Genomic DNA, 10,000 nt, shown 5'->3' with positions numbered 1-10,000 from the left:
TATCTATCTATCTATCTATCTATCTATCTATCTATCTATCTATCTATCTATCTATCTATCTATCTATCTATCTATCTATCTATCTATCTATCTATCTATCTATCTATCTATCTATCTATCTATCTATCTACGCATCTATCTATCTATCTATCTATCTATCTATCTATCTATCTATCTATCTATCTATCTATCTATCTATCTATCTATCTATCTATCCTATCTATCTATCTATCTATCTATCTATCTATCTATCTAGCTATCTACTATCTATCTATCTATCTATCTATCTACTATCTATCTATCTATCTATCTATCTATCTATCTATCTATCTATCTATCTATCTATCTATCTATCTATCTATCTATCTATCTATCTATCTATCTATCTATCTATCTATCTATCTATCTATCTATCTATCTATCTATCTAGATCTATCTATCTATCTATTAGCTTAACTTAGTCCTTAGAGTTTTTTAATCAGTTTTCCTGAGGTCATCCCATTGGATCCTTGTTTTATTCCAAATGGACCTTTGAAATTCTCACGCCCTTGTCTATAACTTGGCTCCTGTTGCATTGAACTGTTTTATAATCGTTGATTTAACTTTCTCAAGTTGCCAATTATCCAAAATGACTTTGATCCCATATGATGCAGAGTTTACTACTGGAAGAATGTTACCGATTATGACGCACTTACAGTCTGATACCGTGTTAGATATAACCTTATCAGATAATTGCTTTCTGTTAACATCTGTTGGTGCCATTTTCTTTCCAAATTATTTTATACATTTCGTTATTGTATGGATTTCCTACGGGAAGCAGCTAGTTTTCTGATTATGTAAACGGTATTACATTTTAGTTTCTGGGCTTTCCAAGTAGATGCACATGCCCGTTTTATTTCCCAGTTTCGAGCCCTCTGTGAAGTCACATATGGATAAGAGCTGTTCTAGAATTAGTGTTTCACAGTTCCCGACAATTTCAGTCTCAGGCTCGTCTGTTGTTTGTGTCAGGTATATGTTGATGACGTGTTGACGCAATCCAGACTGCATGTGTATACAGTTAGCTATCGAAGGATTTTTCTATGTACTGTACTACGGCATCAATTACTGCTCCTAGTTTCGTGAAATATAGTGTGCTCTGCTGTTTACGGTCATAGTACTCCTGCGAATCCTGCGGACGTTGGCATTCGATACCTTTGGTGTCTTAGAAATCGGCCTTTTAGTATGAACAACCCAGCCACCTGCTATCTAAGAACTTAGTTCAGATATACAGGAGATTAATAGCAATTTGCTTTTGCACAGATTTAAATAATAAATTTTAAGAAATCTGTACTTTTGACACTCACTGTACATTCAATTCAAAAAGTTGTTTAGCCAACAAATCAAAATTTTAGTAGATTTTGTTTTTGGCAATTTGTTTACAACACGCATATTGTGTACAACTATTATGGATGACTTCAACGAAGAAAAACAAAGAAGAAATTGGAACATAAACAAAAACCAAAATAACAAGATAAAAAAAAGCAAAAAAAATATACTTGAACACACATTTTAAAAATACGACAAATAACAAATATCCAGCATAGTAAATATGTATAAAAAAAACACATCAACAACAACATGTGTTACTTGGAGTATAAAGTAAAATAAAAATGAAAATAAATGAAAATGAATTATAATAAAAATACGTGTCGTTTTCTTTGTCTACAGTTTTGGCGTTGGTGCCCAAATGGGGGAATACTCACTTCCTAAAAGTTCATTTACAAAGTTCATTTCATATTCTTCAAAAAACTATAGAAACAAATAGGAAGAACCAACAACATCAACAACAAACATTATACGGAACTTCATTCAAACTACATACTCGTGTCTTTATAATAAAATTAAACACCAGAAAATGCATTTTATACCAAGAGGAGTTTATAATAGATGGAGATGCTGTATTTAAATTACACTTATAGAGGGTAATTGAATGCGTTTCCTTCTTGTTGCAACAAATAAAAAAATTTAACAAAAAATATAAAAATACTATTTTTAGGCTTTTTATTTGTTGCCACTACTCTTGTTGTTGTTTTTATTATAGTTCATTTTTCGAATTACTCTAGACATGTGTTTGTTTAAAATTGTTGCAATGCTTTAAATTCTATGACCCCATGTTTTGTTGTTGTTGTTTCTGGTTTTGGGGTTCCTGTCTCCTCAACTGACAAATCGTTTCTCCGTTTTTTTATCTTTTTGGTGGTTGTGTTGGTGAGTATTTTTCCATTTGTTTATATGAGGGTGGATGTGAGTATAATCAGATTTTTAGTGTGATCGTGTATTATTTTATTGGCTGAACCTCCCTCAATAAATGTAATTTAATTTTAATCATTATTATAAACTTTGTTATTGGTACAATAATAATATTTAGTTTTGCAATTTTTAGTTTAATTTGCTTAAAATTCATTAAATTATGTATAAAAAAAGTATATATTTTCTGCAAAATTAAAAAAAAATCAGAAACACAATCAAACACAATCTAAAACTTTAGTTAAAAATCATAACCATTGGAACCTTCATGGGTACAACGGCAACCCTGTTTATTTCTCATTCTACTAATTATGTTTGTACCGAATCAACTTCTGCCTTCGAAACTTCATTAAGATCAAAGCGAACTATGATGAGGTTGTAATCAAGTTATATGTCTTCATGAAGCATAATTGATGAAGAGGAACGCTAGTTTAATCCTCGTTCAGTTCTTGTTTAAATCTAGTGCAGTTCTAGATTAGTCTTAGTACTCTTATAGTTCAGTTCTAATTCAGCTCAATTCAGTTCTAGTTCAGCTTTAGTTCAGTTCTAGTTAAGTTCTAGTTCAGATCTGTTCTAGTTCAACTTTAGTTCAGTTCTAATTCAACTCCAATTCAGTTCTAGTTCAGTTCTAGTTCTAGTTCAGTTCTATTTCAGATCTAGTTCAGTTCTAGTTCAGTTCTAGTTCAGTTCTAGTTCAGTTCTAGTTCAGTTCTAGTTCAATTCTAGTTCAGTTCTAGTTCTGTTCTAGTTCAGTTCTAGTTCAGTTCTAGTTCAGTTCTAGTTCAGTTCTAGTTCAGTTCTAGTTCAGTTCTAGTTCAGTTCTAGTTCAGTTCTAGTTCAGTTCTAGTTCAGTTCTAGTTCAGTTCTAGTTCAGTTTAGTTCAGTTCTAGTTCAGCTCTAGTTCAGTTCTAGTTCAGTTCTAGTTCAATTCTAGTTCAGTTCTAGTTCAGTTCTAGTTCAGTTCTAGTTCAGTTCTAGTTTAGTTCTAGTTCAGTTCTAGTTCAGTTCTAGTTCAGTTCTAGTTCAGTTCTAGTTCAGTTCTAGTTCAGTTTCTAGTTCAGTTCTAGTTCAGTTCTAGTTCAGTTCTAGTTCAGTTCTAGTTCAGTTCTAGTTCAGTTTAGTTCAGTTCTAGTTCAGTTCTAGTTCAGTTCTAGTTCTAGTTCTAGTTCAGTAGTTCAGTTCTAGTAGTTCTAGTTCGTTCTAGTTCAGTTCTAGTTCAGTTCTAGTTCAGTTCTAGTTCAGTTCTAGTTCCGTCTGTTCAGTTCTAGTGCAGTTCTTAGTTCAGTCTAGTTCAGTTCTAGTTCAGTTTCTTAGTTCAGTTTCTAGTTCAGTTCTAGTTCAGTTCTAGTTCAGTTCTAGTTCAGTTCTAGTTCAGTTCTAGTCCGTTTCTCGTTCAGTTCTAGTTTCAGTTCTAGTTCAGTCTAGTTCAGTTCTAGTTCAGTTCTAGTTCAGTTCTAGTCAGTTCTAGTTCAGTTCTAGTTCAGTTTCTAGTTCAGTTCTAGTTCAGTTCTAGTTCAGTTCTAGTTCAGTTCTAGTTCAGTTCTAGTCAGTTCTAGTTCAGTTCTAGTTCAGTTCTAGTTCAGTTCTAGTTCAGTTCTAGTTCAGTTCTAGTTCAGTTCTAGTTCAGTTCTAGTCAGTTCTAGTTCAGTTCTAGTTCAGTTCTAGTTCAGTTCTAGTTCAGTCCTGCTAGTTCAGTTCTAGTTCAGTTCGTAGTTCAGTTCTAGTTCAGTTCTAGTTCAGTTCTAGTTCAGTTCTAGTTCAGTTCTAGTTCAGTTCTAGTTCAGTTCTAGTTCAGTTTCTAGTTCAGTTCTAGTTCAGTTCTAGTTCAGTTCTAGTTCAGTTCTAGTTCAGTTCTAGTTCAGTTCTAGTTCAGTTCTAGTTCTAGTTCTAGTTCTAGTTCAGTTTCTAGTTCAATTCTAGTTCAGTTCTAGTTCATTCTAGTTCAGTTCTAGTTCAGTTCTAGTTCAGTTCTAGTTCAGTTCTAGTTCAGTTCTAGTTCAGTTCTAGTTCAGTTCTAGTTCATTTCTAGTTCAGTTCTAGTTCAGTTCTAGTTCAGTTCTAGTTCAGTTCTAGTTCAGTTCTAGTTCAGTTCTAGTTCAGTTCTAGTTCAGTTCGTTCAGTTTCAGTTCAGTTCTAGTTCAGTTCTAGTTCAGTTCTAGTTCAGTCTGTTCTAGTTCAGTTCTGTTCTAGTTCAGTTCTGTTCTAGTTCAGTTCTAGTTCAGTTCTAGTTCAGTTCTAGTTCAGTTCTAGTTCACTTCTAGTCAGTTCTTTCTAGTTCAGTTTCTAGTTCAGTTCTAGTTCAGTTTCTAGTTCAGTTCTAGTTCAGTTCAGTTCTAGTTCAGTTCTCAGTTCATTTTCAGTTCAGTTCTAGTTTCAGTTCTAGTTCAGTTCTAGTTCAGTTCTAGTTCAGTTCTAGTTCAGTTCTAGTTCAGTTCTAGTTCAGTTCTAGTTCAGTTCTAGTTCAGTTCTAGTTCAGTTCATCTGTTCTAGTTCAGATCTGTTCTAGTTCAGTTCTGTTTCTAGTTCAGTTCTAGTTCAGTTCTAGTTCAGTTCTAGTTCAGTTCTAGTTCAGTTCTAGTTCAGCTCTAGTTCATTATAAATCCGAATAACTTACGTATTGGTTTGAATTTGAGTTAAGTGATTTTGAGAGTGTTTAGGTGTTACTCATAGTTGATTGTTGTTTAAAGCACAGTGTATCACTGATGGCATGTAGTATCAAAAGAGCCTATTTATGGACTCAAAAACATAGTCCATAGCTTGTACCAAAGTTGTCACATGAGTGTTCTTTGCAAGTCTTTTGGGGACTCACCAAGACAGGTACAAAGGTAAAGTACTTCGGAACTAAGGTTTTAATTAAGTAATGTAACTATTGAAAAAAGGGCGTTAATCTGCGACCACTTATCTATTTTTAGACAAGACAATTGTTAACCACTGATCACATCTTTTTTGATTACAAACATTATATGAAGAGTACAAAATCAAATATTTTTTAAATCTAAATTTTAGAAAACATTTGTCCTTTCAAATTATTTACAATATGCCTTTAAAGCTATTTTCGAATGAGAGAATACCAATTAAATGTCTCAGTTAATGACTAATGTAAGTGCATCATCAAATGTTTGTCTAAATAAAAGAAAATTATTTCAAAATAATACCTGTTTTTCTGGTGACGGTTGTTTTGTTTTGGCGCCTCGATTTCCCATAATGAAAATTTATTTTCTTGTACTTTTATCAATGTCAATAATTATTTATTCAAACACAAAACATGATTTTTTCAATTAAAAATATTATTTGGCAAAAGAAATTCTCCAAATATAAGTCAAGGTGATTTTTATATTTTTTAATATTTTTTCTATATTATTTTTCTTAAAAATCACAAAATGATTTTTATGCGTCCATTTAATTTTGTATTTTACAATAAATATTTAAACAATTAACTGGCACAGTAAATATGTACAACAAAATTTTGTATTTAAAATTTTAAACCGAAAAAGTCTTTAGAGAGTCTATAGCCACCAAAATACTGAGTAAATACAAATTAACGCACAAATATTGTAGTCCATATATGTGGCCAAAACAAAATATTCAATTCAAAAATGCATATGATTTTACAAATATAAATTTATAAAACAAACAAATATAGAAAAACGGCGGACGAACACACGACAACGCGGATTTTGAATATTTTACAAAAAAAAAAAAAAAAACCGAAATAAAAGATCGTTTATAGAAGACGTCAGTAGTCCATCAATAAATAATCAAACTGAACCATGTTGATGATAAATACAGATGGCTAGAATAAGTAAGCAACCAGCAAACAAATGAAGCTCTCGTCTATAAGCTTTTGTATTTTTGAAAAAAAAAAAAATTATTTTCAATATTTGCTAAAGATTACAATTAATGATTGGGTTTTCTACTGGCACAATACCTTCAATATTCTCTTACTTTTTGTTGCCGCTCTTTCTCTTTTGTCTTTAAAAGGTTTTTAAAATACTAGACTAATTGTCGGTTGTTTGGTTGATTTGTTAGATGGATAGAATGGAATAAAGTAAAAATAAAGCGTTAAATTGGTTCTGTATTCAAAAAAGTAGAAACAAATTTAAATAATATGCCAGTATAATTTGAATACAAGACAAAGAACCAAAATAGTGAACCATTTCACTTTTTCCCATGTTTAGTGCCAAAAGTGTTTTTCTTTTTAAGTTAATTTTTCTTTCGATGATGACATTAAAGCAAAATAATAATAAAAAACATTAATTTTTCGCTAATTTTGTAAATTAGGATGATATTTTTCAGTTCTAGTTTAGTTCTATTTCAGTTTTAGTTCTAATTGTAGTTCAGTTCTGGTTTAAATCTAGTTCAGTTCTAGGACTGTTATATCAGGTTCAGTTCTGGTTCAGTTCTAGTTTAGTTCTAGTTAGTTCAGTTCTAGTTCAGTTCTGGTTCAGCTCTAGTTCAGTCTAGTTCAGTTCTAGTTCAGTTCTAGTTCAGTTCTAGTTCAGTTCTAGTTCAGTTCTAGTTCAGTTCTAGTTCAGTTCTAGTTCAGCTCTAGTTCAGTTCTAGTTCAGTTCTATTTCAGTTCTAGTTCAGTTCAGTTCTAGTTCAGTTCTAGTTCAGTTCTAGTTCAGTTCTAGTTCAGTTCTAGTTCAGTTCTAGTTCAGTTCTAGTTCAGTTCTAGTTCAGTTTAGTTCAGTTCTAGTTCAGTTCTAGTTCAGTTTAGTTCAGTTCTAGTTCAGTCAATTCAGTTTTAGTTCAGTTAGTTCTAGTTCGGCAGTTCTAGTTCAGTTTCTAGTTTCAGTTCTAGTTCAGTTCTAGTTTCAGTTCTAGTTCAAGTTCTAGTTCAGTTCTAGTTTCAGTTCTAGTTCAGTTCTAGTTCAGTTCTAGTTCAGTTTCTAGTTCAGTTCTAGTTCAGTTCTAGTTCAGTTCGTTCAGTTCTAGTTCAGTTCTAGTTCAGTTCTAGTTCATTCTAGTTCAGTTCTAGTTCAGTTTCTAGTTCAGTTCTAGTTCAGTTCTAGTTCAGTTCTAGTTCAGTTCTAGTTCAGTTCTAGTTCAGTTCTAGTTCAATTCTAGTTCAGTTCTAGTTCAGTTCTATTCAGTTCTAGTTCAGTTCTAGTTCAGTTCTAGTTCAAGTTCTAGTTCAGTTCTAGTTCAGTTCTAGTTCAGTTCTAGTTCAGTTCTAGTTCAGTTCTAGTTTCAGTTCTAGTTCAGTTCTAGTTCAGTTCTAGTTCAGTTCTAGTTCAGTTCTAAGTTCAGTTCTAGTTCAGTTCTAGTTCAGTTCTAGTTCAAGTTCTAGTTCAGTTCTAGTTCAGTTCTAGTTCAGTTCTAGTTCAGTTTAGTTCATTCTAGTTCAGTTCTAGTTCAGTTCTAGTTCAGTTCTAGTTCAGTTCTAGTTCAGTTCTAGTTCAGTTCTAGTTCAGTTCTAGTTCAGTTCTAGTTCAGTTCTAGTTCAGTTCTAGTTCAGTTCTAGTTCAGTTCTAGTTCAGTTCTAGTTCAGTTCTCGTTCTAGTTCAGTTCTAGTTCAGTTCTAGTTCAGTTCTAGTTCAGTTCTAGTTCAGTTCTAGTTCAGTTCTAGTTCAGTTCTAGTTCAGTTCTAGTTCAGTCAGTTCTAGTTCAGTTCTAGTTCAGTTCTAGTTCAGTTCTAGTTCAGTCTAGTTCAGTTCTAGTTCAGTTCTAGTTCAGTTCTAGTTCAGTTCTAGTTCAGTTCTAGTTCAGTTCTAGTTCAGTTCTAGTTCAGTTCTAGTTCAGTTCTAGTTCAGTTCTAGTTCAGTTCTAGTTCAGTTCTAGTTCAGTTCTAGTTCAGTTCTAGTTCAGTTCTAGTTCAGTTTAGTTCAGTCTAGTTCTAGTTCTCAGTTCAGTTCTAGTTCAGTTCTAGTCATTTCAGTTGTTCTAGTTCAGTTCTAGTTCAGTTCTAGTTCAGTTCTAGTTCAGTTCTAGTTCAGTTCTAGTTCAGTTCTAGTTCAGATCTAGTTCAGTTCTAGTTCACATCAAGTTTAGTTTTAGTTCAGTTCTAGTCCATTTCAGCTTTGGTTGTGTTCTAGTCAGTTCTAGTTTAGTTGTACTTCAGTCCCAGTTCTTTTCTTGGTTCAGTTCTTCTGGATTTACCGATTAAAACAAAAGCCCGAACTATTCAATACCCTCTTGATAACTTAAAAATAAATTGTTTAAATCACTGATATTAAATTTTAATACTCCAGTTATGCAAGTGATACGCTTGAAATAACTTGAGATATCAAAACCTAAAAAACTCGTCTTGCCATTGAGAATATATAACATGTCATGACTAACACCAAACGATTAAGTGATTCATTGAAAAATCAAACGAAAGTATAAATTGAACTATCAACTAGCCTTCGAAAGATAATTTATTCAACTAGTTACTCATAAAATATCGCTTCTTTAGCTTTCCCTGTAAACAAATCAAATACTTAAAGGCCGTTTTGTATTCTAAAAAAAGCCTAAGTTAACATTTAATACTAAAAACTTAAGGTCATCTGTGGGTTTATACTCCTCTTTAATTCTTTTTAACACCATAATTATTGTTAAAAAAAAAAAAATAGATATAAATATGAAAAGAATTTACTTAAAAACAAAAAAGTAACGTTATAAATAAAGAAAATATTGTTGGCTTAATCAATTGTATATGACGCTCGTTTGACTTGTGGGGAAGTTGGTTAATTGGCTGAATGTTTAGTTGTTTGCATTTTAAAATAGTTGAGAATGTGGCTTTTACAAAAATACTCTGTAGTACGCATTAAATATGGTTTATTGACTCGATACTAACGATGACTAATTTAAATTGTTTATTTAAGAGTAATAGAATTTATTAATTTAGAAATTATTCTCTTACAAGTTGAATTAAAGAGAAATGGTAACAAGTAGGGTTTGTGGTTATGAATGTGATGGATTTTCTATACACTTCACGTTTTAGTTCTAGTTCAGTTATAGTTCAGTTTAAGTTCAGCTATAGTTCAGTTTTAGTTCAGTTCTATTTCAGTTTTAGTTCAGTTCTAGTTCAGTTCTAGTTCAGTTTTAGTTCAGTTCTAGTTCAGTTCTAGTTCAGTTCTAGTTCAGTTCTAGTTCAGTTCTAGTTAAGTTCTAGTTCAGTTCTAGTTCAGTTCTAGTTCAGTTCTAGTTCAGTTCTAGTTCAGTTCTAGTTCAGTTCTAGTTCAATTCTAGTTCAGTTCTAGTTAAGTTCTAGTTCAGTTCTAGTTCAGTTTTAGTTCAATTCCAGTTCAGTTCTATTTCAGTTTTAGTTCAATTCTAGTTCAGTTCTAGTTCAGTTCTAGTTAAGTTCTAGTTCAGTTTTAGTTCAGTTCTAGTTCAGTTCTAGTTCAGTTCTAGTTCAGTTCTAGTTCAGTTCTAGTTCAGTTCTAGTTCAGTTCTAGTTCAGTTCTAGTTCAGTTCTAGTTCAGTTCTAGTTCAGTTCTAGTTCAGTTCTAGTTCAGTTCTAGTTCAGTTCTAGTTCAGTTCTAGTTCAGTTCTAGTTCAGTTCTAGTTCAGTTCTAGTTCAGTTCTAGTTCAGTTCTAGTTCAGTTCTAGTTCAGTTCTAGTTCAGTTCTAGTTCAGTTCTAGTTCAGTTCTAGTTCAGTTCTAGTTCAGTTCTAATTCAGTTCTAGTTTAGTTCTAGTTCAGTTCTAGTTCAGTTCTAATTGAGTTGTAGTGCAGTTCCAGTTCAGTTTTAATTTAGTTTCAGTTAAAATTAAACTACAAAAAAAAT

General features: G+C 32.1%; 1 protein-coding gene across 1 annotated transcript in view; it reads right to left on the bottom strand.

Moving 5' to 3' along the window:
* Positions 1-10,000, bottom strand: part of LOC119607613 (transforming acidic coiled-coil-containing protein 1-like) — a 73,490-nt gene that overhangs the window by 62,557 nt on the left and 933 nt on the right. The gene's annotated exons all lie outside the window — the stretch shown is intronic.

The sequence above is a fragment of the Lucilia sericata genome, unplaced genomic scaffold (genome assembly GCF_015586225.1).
Source record: "Lucilia sericata isolate MDLA Ls3-8-SP2 unplaced genomic scaffold, ASM1558622v1 Contig000719F_arrow, whole genome shotgun sequence".
NCBI lineage: Eukaryota > Metazoa > Arthropoda > Insecta > Diptera > Calliphoridae > Lucilia > Lucilia sericata.
Note: the sequence above shows the minus strand (reverse complement) of the source record. Positions and strands in the feature narration are given on the sequence as shown.